The 15,098-nt window shown below is 43.5% G+C and overlaps 1 pseudogene; it reads left to right on the top strand.

Annotated features, from left to right (window-relative positions):
- Positions 1 to 289: 289 nt before the first annotated feature.
- The window catches only part of LOC148133959 (beta-1,3-galactosyl-O-glycosyl-glycoprotein beta-1,6-N-acetylglucosaminyltransferase 3-like), a 41,449-nt pseudogene continuing 26,640 nt past the window's right edge, over positions 290 to 15,098 (top strand).

A 15,098-nucleotide genomic window follows, 5' to 3' on the forward strand; every position in this document is an offset into this window, starting at 1 on the left:
CATAGAGGAGAGGACAATAGAGTCAGATAAATGGTCGGCACAACATCGAGGGCTGAAGGGCCTGTACTATGCTGTATTATAGTATGTTCTATGTTAACAGCACAAGTTCAATCCCCACACTGGCTGAGATCATCATGAAGGTCCTACCTTCCCAACCTCACCGTTCCCCTGAGGCACGGTGACCCTCAGGTTAAACTCACGGCCAGTTGTTTCTCACTAATGAGAGAGCAGTCCTATGGTCCACTGGGACTTCAGGGACTTTACTGAAGGAATATATACCCAAGTCAGGATGGTGAATGGCTTGGAAGGGAACATGCAGGTCATGGTGGTCTCATGCGTCTTTGTCTTTAGGAAGGTAGTGGTCATAGATGTTGAAGATGATGTCTACGGAGCATTGGTGAGTCTCTGCAGTGTGTATTGTCAATGATACTCAGTGCTGCTACTGAACGCTGGTGGTGGATGGACTGAATGTTTGTAAATACGGTGCTAATCAAACTGGTTACTTTGTCGTAGAAGAGAAAATGTTGGAGAAACTCAGCAGGCCTGGTGTACCTGTGAAGAGAGAAAGTGAATGAATGTTTCTAGTCTGACATGACTCCTGATCAGCACTGTTCTGAAGAAGTCTTAGACTAAAAAGGTTAACTCTCTATTTCTCTCCACAGTTGTTGCCAGATTTGCTGAATTTCTCCAGCACTTTCTGATTTCATTTGGGATTTTGAGTGTCTGCAACATTGTGCTTTTATATGGCTGCTTGGTCATGCTGGGATCCCATTTCTTGAGGGATCTTGGAGATATTTCCATCCAGGCAAGTGGGGAGTATTCCATCACACTCCTGACGTGTGCCTTGGAGATGGTGGAGAGGCTTTTGGAGCCATGAGGTACATCCCTCACTGCAGTGTTCCTGCCCCCTGAGCTGCTCTTGGAGCCACAGTACTTACATTGTAAATCCATTTCATTTTCAGCTCAATGGGAACTCCCAGCTTGTTGATTGTGGGGGATTCAGCAACAGCAAAACCTTGAATGTCACACGGCGTTATCGATGTGATCTCTTCTTGGAGGTGATAATTGTTTTGTATTTGTGTGGCACGCATGTTAATTGCCATTTGTCAGCCTAGGCCTGGAACATAGAACATAGAACATGACAGCGCAGTCCAGGCCCTTCGGCCCTCGATGTTGCGTCGACTTGTGAAACCAATTTCAAGCCCATCTAACCTACATGACTTCGTTATCATCCATATGTTTATCCAATGACCATTTAAATGCTGTCAAAGTTGGCAAGTCTACTACTGTTGCAGGTAGGGCATTCCATGCCCTTACTACTCTCTGAGGAAGGAAACTACCTCTGACATCTGTCCTCTATTTATCACCCCTCAATTTAAAGCTCTGTCCCCTCATGCTAGCCATCTCCATCTGAGGAAAAGGGCTCTCACTGCCCACCCTATCTAATCCTCTGATCATCTTGTATGTTTCTATAAAGTCACCTCTCAACCTTCTTCTCTCTAACAAAAAACAGCTTCAAGTCCCTGAGCCTTTCCTTATATGTCCTTCCCTCCATACCAGGCAACTTCCTGGGAAATCTCCTCTGCACCCTTTTCAATGCTTCCACATCCTTCCTATAATATGGCGACCAGAACTGTACCACATTTCAAGTGCGACTGCACCAGTGTTTTGTACAGCTGCAACATGACCTCATGGCTCCAAAGCTCAATCCCTCTACTAATAGTAGCTAACACACTGTACACCTTCTTAATAACCCTATCAGCATGGGTCGCAAGTTTCTGGGATCTATGTGTATAGACATGGTGATATGGTGACACAGTGGCGCAGTGGTTAGCACTGCTGCCTCACAGCACCAGAGGCCTGGGTTCAATTCCCACCTCTGGCGACTGACTGTGTGGAGTTTACACATTCTCCCTGGGTTTCCTCCCACAGTCTAAGAATGTGCCGGTTAGGTGAATTGGCCACGCTAAATTGCCTGAAGAAGGGCTTAACCCCGAAATGTCGATTTTGATGCTGCCTGACCTGCTGCGCTTCTTCAGCTCCAACATCGGCAGTCCTCACTTTCTCCATGCTAAATTGCCCATAGTGTTAGGTGAAGGGATAAATGTAGGGGAATGGGTCCGGGTGGATTGCGCTTCGGTGGCCCTGTGTGGACTTGTTGGGCTGAAGGGCCTGTTTCCACACTGTCAGTAATCTAAGACACTGAGATCTCTTTGCTCACCACACTACCAAGAATCTTGCCATTAACCCAGTACTCCGTATTCCTGTACCTCCTTCCAAAGTGAATCACTTCACACTTTTCTGCATTAAACTCTATTTTCCAGCTCTGCAGCTCACCTATGTAACCTGCAGCATCTTTTCACACTACCTACAACTCCACTGACCTTCGTGTCATCCGCAAATTTAGCAAACACATCCTTCTATAGCCTCATCCACGTCTTTTATAAAAATGACAAACAGCAGTAGACCCAAAACAAATCCTTGCAGTACACCAACAGTAACCCCCCGATAAACATTTCCCATCAACCACCACCCTCTTTCTTCTTACAGCTTGGGAGCATGAGCCTGGATATCAGGCAGCAAGCTTTGCTTCAACCCAGATAAAACGTCTGCTTTCTAAACCAGAGCGTTACCATGACCAGTGTTGTGGGGATTCAGATTTTATTTGTGTGAGGCCTGTGCTGTTCCATCTTGGACAGATAGAAGGAGTCGTATCAAATGTTGAAGTTTTTCTGATTGAGGTGGATATCCGATCTGGCACATGATGATGGATCCACTGCTGAATACCTTCATGAGAAAGGGACTCAATGCCCTATCATTTGCTCATCCATATCATAGCGACCATCCCTTCCTGGATACTGTGGGGTGATTCAATGCCCTGAGCTGTAGTTCATACAGTGTGGGAAAAGAAGTCTGGTGGCAAATTGAACTATGGAGACTCCAAAACCAAATACAGAAATTTTGCGATCAATGTCCATATTAGGTGTGTCCTATTCCTTGTTTTCCTGATCCCAGGTATCTTTGTGTGGGTGCTGTGGGCTAATGGGTAATGCCAGCCAGTCAGAGTAACCTGAAAAGCAGGTGAAATCGACTGCTGTTGACCCAAAACCACCTTGAGTATATGACCGTGTTTCTGTGAGTAATCTGCTGCTCATGTTTCCACACTGTAATCTAATCTAATCTAATCTAATCTAATCATGTTGTTCCTATGTCCTTTAAATGTGCAAATGATTCATTTACAGAGAGTTTGCTGCTGTGGTTCAGATTCTTTAAAATTCATATGACATGGAACAACCATAATCTTTGTGTCATTACCTACAGTCTGGGCTCAGGCACAGAGAATGTTTGAGTAACAACTTCAAGTCTCTTTTTTTTCCTTTCTCTTACAGTAAGTCTAGCAGAGATTACAATCTTAGCTCGGTGCAAATGTGGCCTTTCTCCATGCAGCACTCGCTATCTGGTGGCCATGACAGTGTCAGATCTACTGTTCATCGTTTTTTTTATCTCATCCTTCACCAATTTCAACGTTATTATCATCCACTGTGTTTTCTGCAAATCACTCCTGTTTGTGGTGTTCTCTATTTCCTCATCCATTTGACCTTTGATTGTTCTACATGGGTCACCATTGCTATTTACTTTGATCAATTTGTTGCCATTTGTTAACATGAGATGAAAACTAAGTATTGCACAGGGAAAACTGCAATGAGGGTTCTAGCAACAATCTGCATCTTCTTTTGTTTCAAGAACATTCCCAACTTCTTCATGCACAAACCTGGAAAGATGAACAACAATGTTAGGTGATACTGTTGTGTCATGTAAAGTTACCTTTATGACCCTTGGTGGACAAGTTTTAAATATTTTCAGACTTTTTTTAACACCAATGTTCCCATTTTCTTTTATTCTCTTTATCAACATTCTGACTGTCAGACACATCTTCGAGGCCATTAAGGTGCAGAAGGAACTGAGAGGTCAGAGAAAAACACAGAATGATCCAAAGGAAGAGAGCAGGAAGAATTCTGTGATTGTACTCTTTGCCACATCTGCCAGCTTCATACTTCTCTGGTTGTTGCATGTTTTATATTTCTTTAATGTTGGTTATTCATTGGATTATGTTTCTTTTAGTCTCCTTGTTCAGAGGCAGATTGGATGAAACTGTTTACCTGCTGCATAATCTCACACTCCCTCCCTCCCTCCCTCCTTCCTTCGCCCCTCTAATTCCACTGAGGTGACTCTAGCCGTGCTCCATCCCTGGGGGAGATATGTCCCGGGTAGAGGGAGATAGGAGCTGACTGGATGGGCTGGGACTTGGGCAGAGAGGGGCTTTGAGTGAGAGACTTGGGGATATGTCGAATGGGTTCTGGCAGCCATTGTCCCTCTCACCGTGTGCACTGAGCAGTGAGTGTGTATCTGTGGGTTTCTGTCTGTCTCTGTGTGACAGAGTGTGGGGAATGGTTGAATCTCGAAAGCAAGCCCCTGGAGCAGATTCAGTCCTCAGTGGGAGAGAGTGAGTGTGAGAGTGACCATCCAGAGAGCTTAGACCAACCAGAATGGTGAATATCACCTCTTTCCTTATCACCTGTTTGCATCTATCTGATTTTGCCTCTTTTCTCTCACTCAATCTCTCCCTTTGCCTCTGTCTCTCTCTTTGCCTCTGTCTGGATCACTCTACATCACTCTTTCCCTCTCAACCTTCTCTCTCACACTATCTCTCTCTCTCTCTCTCTCTATCTATCTTACTGATAGCCTCTTCTTTTGTAGTTTTCTCTCCTGCCTCTTCTTTCTACCTTTTTCTGTGTTCATTCTCACTCTCTTGCTCTTTCTTCTTCTCTCATTTTTTTCTCTCTCTTTCTTTCCCTTCCTTTTCTTCCCTATTTCTGCCTTCCAATCCTGAATCAGCACCCCCCTTCAATTTTGAACAACCTCTCCCCAACACAAATTTAGCCCCTGTCCCCCTCCATGGCCCCTGTCCCCCTCCGTGGCTCCTGTCTAATTGCCCTCCCCTGTGCAGTTTCATCTACTCCAAACTGCCCCTCTGTAGTTTCTCCACTATACACCCACTGTATATAAAAGCCCCTCGGTATCTCCATCCATCAACAATACCCTTCTCCCTGCTGTGTCCCAGGTCCTGGTCTGGAGGACAAAGTGAGCATGTGAAGAGACTGACATGTCTTTTGACTGCATACCATAATTTCATGGAGTCATTGAGTCATGCAGCACGGAGACAGACCCTTCGGACCAACCCGGCCACACCGACCATGTTTCAAAACTAAACTATTCCCAACTGCCTGCGCTTGGCCCATATCCCTCAAAACCTTTCCAATTCATGAACTTATCCAAATGTATTTTAAACACTGTAACTGTACCTGCATCCACCACTTCCTCTGGTAGTGCATTCCACACATGAACTACTAAAAATCCTGCCCCTCATCTCCTTTTTCAATCTTTCTCCTCTCACCTTAAAAATACACCCCCCCAGGTTTGAACTCCCGCACCCAAGGGAAATGACACTTGTCATTCACCTTATCTATACCCCTCATAATTTTATAAACATCAATAAGATCATCCCTCACCCTCCAATGCAACAGCCCAATGTTTATATCTCAAACCCTTCATTCCTGCCAACATCTTGGTAAATCTTTCCTGAACCCTCTCCAGTTTAATAATATCCTTCCTATAACAGGGCGATGAGAATTGCACACATTAATCCAGGAGAGGCCTCATCACTGTCTTGTACAAATTCAATATAATGTCAGAACTCCGATCCTCAAAGTTCTGAGCAATGAAGACAAGCATGCTCATTACCTTCTTAACCACCCTGTCTGCCTATGATGCAAATTTCAAAGTATTATGTCCCTGAACCCTGAGGTCTCTCTGCGCTACAACGCTACCCAGGGCCCTACCATTAAGTCCTTTCCTTACTTGTATTACCACAATGCAATACCACAACTTTATCCAAGTTAAAATCCATCTGCCAATCCTCAACCCTTTAACCCAATCGATCAATATCTCTTTGCAATCTTGGGTAACCTTCTTCCTGAAGAAGGGCTCATGCCCGAAACGTCGATTCTCCTGCTCCTTGGATGCTGTCTGACCTGCTGCGCTTTTCCAGCAACACATTTTCAGCTCTGATCTCCAGCATCTGCAGTCCTCACTTTCTCCTAACCTTCTTCACTGGCCATTTTACCATTTTGGTGTCATCCACAAACTTACTAACCATGCCTCCTATATTGTCATCCAAATCCTTCATATACATGACAGACCGAAGTGGAGCTAGTACCGATCATTGTGAAACACTGCCGATCACAGGCCGACATCTGAAAAACAATGATCCACCACCACCTGCTGTCTTCTACTGTAAAGCCAATTATATATCCAATAGGCAAGCCCACCCTGAATCCCATGTGATCTAACTTTACTAATTAGTCTACCATGCAGAGCCTCATCAAAAGCTTTACACAAAGCTAAACAAACAGTATCAACTTCTCTGTCCTCATCAATCATTTTGGTTACTTCTCAAAACAAACCCAGTCAAGTGTGTGAGACATGATTTTCCTCACACTAAACCATACTCACCATTTCGAATCAATTCTTTCCTCTCCAATCTCTGTAAATTCTATCTTTCAGAATCATCTCTAAAAACCTACCCATCACCGAAGTCAGACTCACAGGTCGAACGTTCCCAGGCTTCTCCTCACATCCCTTCTTAAACAATGACATTTTAGCCACACCCCCGTCCTCCAATTCTTCACCCATGTTTGTAGATGATACAAATAGTTCTACTAGGGGCCCTGCAATTTTCTCCCTCACTTCCAAAAGTTCCTGGGAAACACTTGATCAGGTCCTGGAAGTTTATCTGCCTTTATATTTTTTAAGATCTCCAGCACTTCCTCTTCTGGACTGTGAACTGTTTCCAAAACATCAATGTCTATTTCATGATTACTCTCACCTCCATTTCTTTCTCACAGTAAAAACTGATTCGAAATATTCATTTATATCTCTCCCATCTCTTGAGGTTCAACACAAAGACAACCTCGTTAGTCTTTAAGGGATTCTAACCTCTCTCCGTCAAACAATGTATTTACAGAATCTCTTTGAATTATCTTTAACCTTACTTGCCAAGGCCCTGTCCCCTCTTTGCCTTCCTCATTTCCTTCTAAAGAATGGCCCTACACTCTTTACACTCTTCAGGACATTCAGTTGATCCCAATTGTCTCTCTAATAGATGGTTATTTTTTATTCTTGACTTGAACTTCAACATCTTTATTCATCCATTGTTCCCTAACCTTACCAGCCTTGCCTTTCACTCTAACAGGAACAGAATGTTTCTGAACTCTGGTTGTCACACTTTGGAAGGCCTCCCACTTGTCAGTCCTCCTTTTCCCTGTGATCAGTCTGCTCCAATCAACTTTTGAAAGGTCTTGTTTCATATCCTTTCATACCATTTGCCTTGCCCCAATTAAGAACTTTACCTTTTATCCTTTTACATAACTATTTTAAAATTACTAGGATAATGATTACTGGTCCAAAAGTGTTCCCTGACTCACACCTCAGTCACTTGCCCTGCCTTATTTCCCAAGAGAAGATCAAGTTTTGATCTGTCTCTCGTTGGAAAATTTATATATTGATAAAAGAACATTTTCTTGCAATTGAACAAATTCTTCACCATCACAACCTTTAACACCATGGCAGTCTAAGACAGCATTTGGAAAATTAAAATCCCATACTATTACAAACTTGTTATTCTTTCATATATTTGAGATCTCTCGACATTTTTGCTTCTCAATTGCCTCTGACTATTGGGGAGCCAATAGTACAATCCCATTAAGGTGATCATCCCTTTCTTATTTCTAATTTCATCCCATATATTTTCACTAAATGTTCCCTCAGAAATATCTTTCCTAATTACAGTCATAATATTTTCCTTAATCAAAAATGCCAGTCCTTCCCCTGCCTTGCCTCTTTCTGTCCTTCCTGTACCATCTAAAAGCCACAACATCGAGCTGCCAGTCTTTTCCATTCCTCAGCCATGTTTCTGTGATAGCAATGATATCCCAGGCCCATGTTCCCTTACATGCCCTAAGTTCATCGGCCTTATCCATGAGACTTCTTGCATTGAAATAAATGCAGTTTAAGTGTTCAGTGTTCCTTTGTTCTCTGACTTGTTCTTGTCTTTTCTCAATAACGTGCTGTTTTCTGATTCTGAATCATTGTCATCTTTCTTTCTATTTTCACTGTTGTTTAGAAAGCCCCAGCCCCACCTCTCTCAAATCTTACACACTCCTGAAATAGAGCGAGCAAATCTCCCCACCGGGATATTGGTCTCGTTCAGGTGAAACCCATCCTTTTAAACAGGTCTTTTGTGTCCCAGAAGAGATCCCAATGTTCCAAGAAAGCGACTCCCTGCACATTGCAGCACCTCGTCAACCATTGATTTATCTGCCCTGTCCTTTTATTCCTTCCCTCATTAGAACTTGGCACCAGAAGTAAACCAGAAATTATTACTTTTCATATTCTGTTTATGAACCTGATACTTAACCAGTTATACTCACTCTGTAAAGCCTTAACCCTTTCCCTGACTATGTCATTCCTATCGATGTATACAACAATTTCCAGCTTCTCACTCTCCACTTTGACAATCTGCTTCAAATGTTTTGAAATCCTTTACCCTGGCATCAGAAAAGCAAAGTACTCTCCTAGATTCACACTCACTACCGCAGAATCTCCTGTCTGTGCCCCTCGCAGGAGAGTTCCCGAAAACAATTAATCTTTTCGATCTTGACAAGCCCATTTAACATAAAATTCATTGTTAGTGCCCATGATCTGTTGACCACTTCTATTTTTTTCATTCAACAATCCCCAAAATGGAATATTTGTCTGAGAGAGGAATAGCCACAGGAGATTTCTAAACCACCTTCATACCCTTCCTGATGGACAGTTATCGATCTGAATGATCCTGCTGTGTAATCACTTCACTATATGTACGAGTCATCACACTCAATATCTCTTACAGGCCATCAGTAACATTAATCCTACAAAGAAGAAGCTCTCAACAGCACCTTATTTATTAAATGGAACTATTTTCCCTTCCTTATTTAATATGAAGCATGCAAAAAATTTTTTTAAAATAAATATTAAAAAGAAATCAAAAACTTAACTGAACAAATGAAAAAAACAATTCCTACTCAAATAATCCAACATTCAGCTTTCACTGTCCGGATACAAAAACCTCTCCCGAGCCGTCCCTATTCGGGCCTCTCCACAAGCTCAAGATCCTTCTTCATCTACTTTTCTAACTGAGTTTTTTTCCACAAAACTCACCCACCACTGACAACAGGTTCACCAGTCCATAGTTCCTTGGCTTTTCCCTCCCACGTTTCTTGAATAATGGCACCATGTTAGGAAGGGATCTTTCCCCTTTCTCCTTCCTGGGCCTCTCCATCGCCATTTCCGGTGACAGACTCAACACGGACATCTACCTCAAACCCAGTGACTCCCACAGCTACCTGGACTACACCTCCTCCCACCCCACTTCTATAAAAACACCTTCCCTGATTCCCAATTCCTCCACCTCAGCCGCATCCGCTCCCAGGAGGACCAATTCCACCATTGAACATCCCAGATGGCCTCCTTCTTTAAGAACCACAGTTTCCTCTCCCACGTGCTCGATGATGCCCTCCAGTGCATCTCCTGCACTTCCCACACCCCAGCCCTTGAACTCCATGTCTCCAAACGCAACAAGGAGAGAACCCCCTCGGTCCTCACCTTGTACTCCACCATCCTCGGATACAACATCCTCAACCTCTCCCATTTCTGCCACCGACAAACAGACCCCACCACCAGGGATTTACCAAATTTTGAGAAGACTTGTAGCTCAGGTTGAGGTTCTAAATTGGAGGAGGGCAGTTTTGATGGTATTAGACAAGACTTTTCAAAAGTTGATTGGGGCAGATGTTCACAAGTAAAAGGAGGGCTGGAAAATGGGAAGTCTTTGAAAATGAGTCGTGAGAGTTCAGGGACAGTATTTCCTGTTAGGATGAAGGACAAGGATTGTAAGTGTAGGGAGTGCTAGATGATCAGGATTAATAACATGCTTCCCTATCTATATAACCTTCTCCAGGACCTGCACTCCTCCACGTTTCTGTGACGTCATCCTGCCCCGAAACACCACCTTATCACTGTAACTACCTCCAGACCCTGCCCCCCTTCCCTATCTCTGTAATCTCCTCCTACACCTCCATCCCTCCCTCTCTCTGTATCCTCCAGCCTCTTCACCACAAACTGTCTCTGTCATGTCCTGTGCACATGTGGGAGACACGTAATGTGCACAAAGATTGCTCGTCAGTGACAGACTCTTTGTTTCATGCGAAGTTCTCAGGATCTGAGAGGAAGGGTCCATCACACCAACAGCCAGAGGACATTTCCCTGTGTCTTCCCACTGAAACTGGGCTGGAACCGAATTTCTGTAAATCCAAGGAATTGGTTGCTTAACTCCAGGTCCGTTTGCTGAAACAAGATCCTTTAAAACTGAGAATAACTGGCTATGCGAGAGTTAATGATGAGAAAACAGACAGACTTCATTCAGAATCTGAGAATAAATGTGCATCCTGTAAACAGTGAAGGGGGACATGACAAAGTACCTCACTTTCTTATCTCTGTCACCATTTTCTTTTGTTTTGTTTGTTTTTTAGAAGGCTAATAGTATGCTGGCCTTCATAACAAGAGGGATTGAGTATAGAAGCAAAGAGGTAGTAATCTGCCTTCCTGTTCTAGCATGCAGGTACAGCAGGTAATGAAGAATGCTAATAGTATGCTGGCCTTCATGACAAGAGGGATTGAGTACAGAAGCAAAGAGGTAGTAATCTGTCTTCCTGTTCTAGCCATCAAAGTGGATAACTATACATTTATCTACATTAAACTGTATCTGCCATGCATCTGACCATTCACCTACCTTGTCCAGGTCACCCTGTAATCTCCTAACATCCTCCTCACATTTCTTCCTGCCACCCAGCTTAGTATTATCAGCAAATTTGCTAATGTTATTACTAATACCATCTTCTATATCATTAACATATATTGTAAAAAGCTGCGGTCCCAGCACTGATCCCTGCAGTACCCCACTAGTCACTGCCTGCCATTCCAAACTGGAGCCATTTATCACTATGCTTTGTTTCCTGTCAGCCGACCAACTTTCAATCCAAGTTAGTACTTTGCCCCCAATGCCAAACGCCCTAATTTTGCTCATTAACCTCCTATATGTGACTTTATCAAAGCTTTCTGAAAGTCCAGGTACACTACATCTACTGGATCTCCCTCGTCCATCTTCAGAGTTACATCCTCAAAAAATTCCAGAAGATTAGTCAAGCATGATTTCCCCTTCATAAATCTATGCTGAATCTGACCTATCCTGTTTCTACTATCCAGATGTGCTGCAATTTCATCCTTTATAATAGACTCCAGCATCTTTCCCATCACTGAGGTCAGACTAACTGGTCTATAATTTCCTGCTTTCTCTCTCCCACCTTTCTTAAAAAGTAGTACAACATTAGCCACCCTCCAATCCACAGGAACTGATCCTGAATCTATGGAACTCAGGAAAATAATCACCAATGTATCCACGATTTCCCGAGCCACCTCCTTTAGTACCCTGGATTGTAGACCATCAGGCCCCGGGGACTTATCAACCTTCAGACCTAACAGTCTCTCCAACACCAATTCCTGGCAAATATAAATTCCCTTAAGTTCAGATACTTCAGCCACTGTTACCTCAGGGAGATTCCTTTTTGGAATGAACTGATCCTGCATCTTCTGCATTATATACAGAAATATCTGCTATTGTTCCTCCACTGTCATCCCTGCTAAGGTATTGCACCATTGAACTTTGGCCAGCTCCTCCCTCATAGCTCCACAGTTCCCTTTATTCAACAGAAATATTGTCACTTCCGATTGTACTCTCTCCCTCTCAAATTGCAGATTGAAGCTTATTGTATTATGGTCACAATGTCCCAATGGCTCCTTCACTTCGAGGTCCCTGACCAATTCTGGTTCGTTGCACAATACCAGATCCAGAATTGCCTTCTCCCTGGTAGGCTCCAGCACAAGCTGTTCTAAGAATCCATCTCTGAGGCACTCCACAAAGTCTCTTTCTTGAGGTCCAATACCATCCTGAATTTCCCTGTCAACCTGCATGTTGAAATCCCCCATTACAACTGTAGCAACATCCTTGCGACAGGCCAATTTCAACTCCTGATTCAATTTACATCCGACATCCAGACTACTGTTTGGGGGCCTGTAGATAACTCCCAAGAGGGTCTTTTTATCCTTAGAATTTCTCAGCTCTATCCACACTGACTCTACATCCCCTGATTCTAGGACCCCCGTGCAAGGGACTGAATATCATCCCTTACCAACATAGCCACCCCACCCCCCTCTGCCCGTCAGTCTGTCATTACAAAAGCACTTGTAGCCTTGAATATTCATTTCCCAGTCCCTGTCCACTTGAAGCTATGTCTCAATTATCCCCACAATATCGTATCTGCCAATTTCCAAAAGATCCTCATGCTCACCCATCCTATTTTTAATTTGTTACTGCCCTCACCTGTCCCATCAACTCCTATTTCACTCAGCCTTACAGCATGATCCCTTTTTGAGTTTTCTGCTTCATTGATACAGTTGTCTTTCTTAACTTCCCTTGTTCTAACTTTTCCTTCAATTTCCTTCTGAAGCATCTAGTTTGTCCCCCCCCCCCCCCCAACCCCACTTAGTTTAAATTAGTCATGCTGCAGTAGCAAACCTGCCTGCCAGAATGCTGGTCCCTAACCTATTAAGGTGCAAACCATCTCTCTTCTAGAATTTATGCTTACCACAAAACATACCCCAGTGATCCAAGAATTTAAATCCTTGCTTCCGGCACCAGTTCCCCAGCCACACGTTCAAGTCCATTATCTCCCTGTTTCTGGCCTTACCAGCCCGAGGAACTGGAAGCAAACCGGAGATAACCACCTTGGACGTCCTGCTTTTCAGCTTTCTTCCTAGTTCTCCGAAGTTCCTCTGTAGTATGTTCCTCCTCTTCTTCCCGACATCATTTGTACCGACATGTACCAATGATTTGGAAATGCCGGTGTTGGACTGGGGTGTACAAAGTTAAAAGTCACACAGCACCAGGTTATAGTCCAACAGGTTTAATTGGAAGCACACTAGCTTTCGGAACGACATTCCTTCATCAGGTGATTGTGGAGGGCTCAATCGTAACACAGAATTTATAGCAAAAATTTGCAGTGTAATTAATTTTTGCTATAAATTCTGTGTTACGATCGAGCCCTTCATAATCATCTGATGAAGGAGCGTCGCTCGGAAAGCTAGTGTGCTTCCAATTAAACCTGTTGGACTATAACCTGGTGCTATGTGATTTTTGACATGTACCAACAATTTATGTCGACATGTAACACCAGAGACATGTACTACCATATTCTATGGTTGTGTGAGATATTGTACTATATATTTCTTTATTTTTATATTAAGGTCCCTTTATTTGCCAACCCACTCGATATTTACTCCTTCCGCATTTCATTCAGTCATTCATCAAACTGTGGTCTCCCCACTCCCCAGCGCACTATCTCACCCGAAACTATGAAAAGATGAGAATACTAATCCCCCTCAGAACCATCTACCGGGACTTGAACAGCTTGCAGGACATCAAACAAGTTGTCTCCATCAGCACGGACCTGTTAGATACAGATTGAATGGGGTCCCTGTCCCCTTTAAGAAAGTTACTGTCAAATCGCGCCTCCGTGAAATGGAATGAATGAGGGAGGAGACCGGCAATAGGGAGTGAAATCTCAAAACCCAGTCTCGGGAATCCGTTTACTGAGCCCTCTGCTTTTATTAAGTACATCTATAATTTCTGATTTGGTTAAATCATATAAGCCTGATATTCTTTCCCGTATTCTCTACCCTAAAAGGACTCACACCCTCATCCCCCTCCGACAACTATCCTCCGGGATCGACTTTTGAAGTTCCTGCCTAAATTCCTATTTTCTCTCCTCAGAACCTCGTCCTTTTCCCATCCTGTATCATGGGTTCCAATGTGTACAGCAACATTCTGCTGGTCCCTCTCCCCTTTGGGAATATTCTGCACCCTCTCTGAGATAGTTCTGAATTGCCTGTAGTGAGGGGATATTTGAATAACTGCCTGGACCCAGTTTGGAAGCTCTCTGGACAGATTTCAGAACCCATCATTGACTCACTTTATTGGAGGGACAGTGAGGTGCAGCAGCACTATATTTGAATTCAGGCCTTTCCGAAGCCGTTTTCAATGTATTTGGTCGGGCAGTGTGTTGGGAAGGTGACTCAGCTGGTTACTGCAGTTACTGAATTGAGAAATAATCGGGTGTGTACTCTGAATATTGAAGCAAACGAAAACTAAATTATCTTCAACTGAGAAAAACAATTTAGTTCTGCTTGATTTTAAAATTCAAAGAAATAAAGAGGTGTTAACTCTTTCTTGTAATACACTTAAAACTGACCTGCAGTACATTCCTCACAGACATATCCACGAACATAGCCACACTCACAGAATCCCACTTTACAGACAATGTTCCAGACAACACAATGACCATCTCAGGGCAGGTCCTGTCCCACTGGCAGGACAGAGCCAGGTGAGGGAACAGCCCCGTGGGATACAGTCAAGAGGGCTGTACTCTGGAAGTGCTCAGCATTGATGCCAGACCCCATGAAACCTCATGAGGTTAAACACAGTCACGGAAGCATTCTGTGTGTCTTAAAAAGTATTAAGGTAAATAAGTCCCTGATGGGATTGATCCCAGAATATTGAGGGAGACAAGAGAACAAATTGCTGCAGCATTGACAGACATCTTTGTATTCTCTCTGGCCACAGGTGAGGTCCCAGAGGCCTGGAGAATAGCTGATGTTGTCCCATTGTTGAAGGAGGGTAGCAGGGATAATCCTGGGAATTACAGAGCTGTGAGCCTTATGTCAGTGTTAGGGAAATGATTGGAAAATATTCACACGGACAAGATCTATTTGCATTTAGAAGAAAATGGATTTATTAGTGACAGACAGCATAGTTTTATGAGGGAGAG

Source organism: Chiloscyllium plagiosum, unplaced genomic scaffold (assembly GCF_037043375.1).
Source record: "Chiloscyllium plagiosum isolate Xiang-an unplaced genomic scaffold, Cpla_swu_hap1 HiC_scaffold_162, whole genome shotgun sequence".
Taxonomy (NCBI): domain Eukaryota; kingdom Metazoa; phylum Chordata; class Chondrichthyes; order Orectolobiformes; family Hemiscylliidae; genus Chiloscyllium; species Chiloscyllium plagiosum.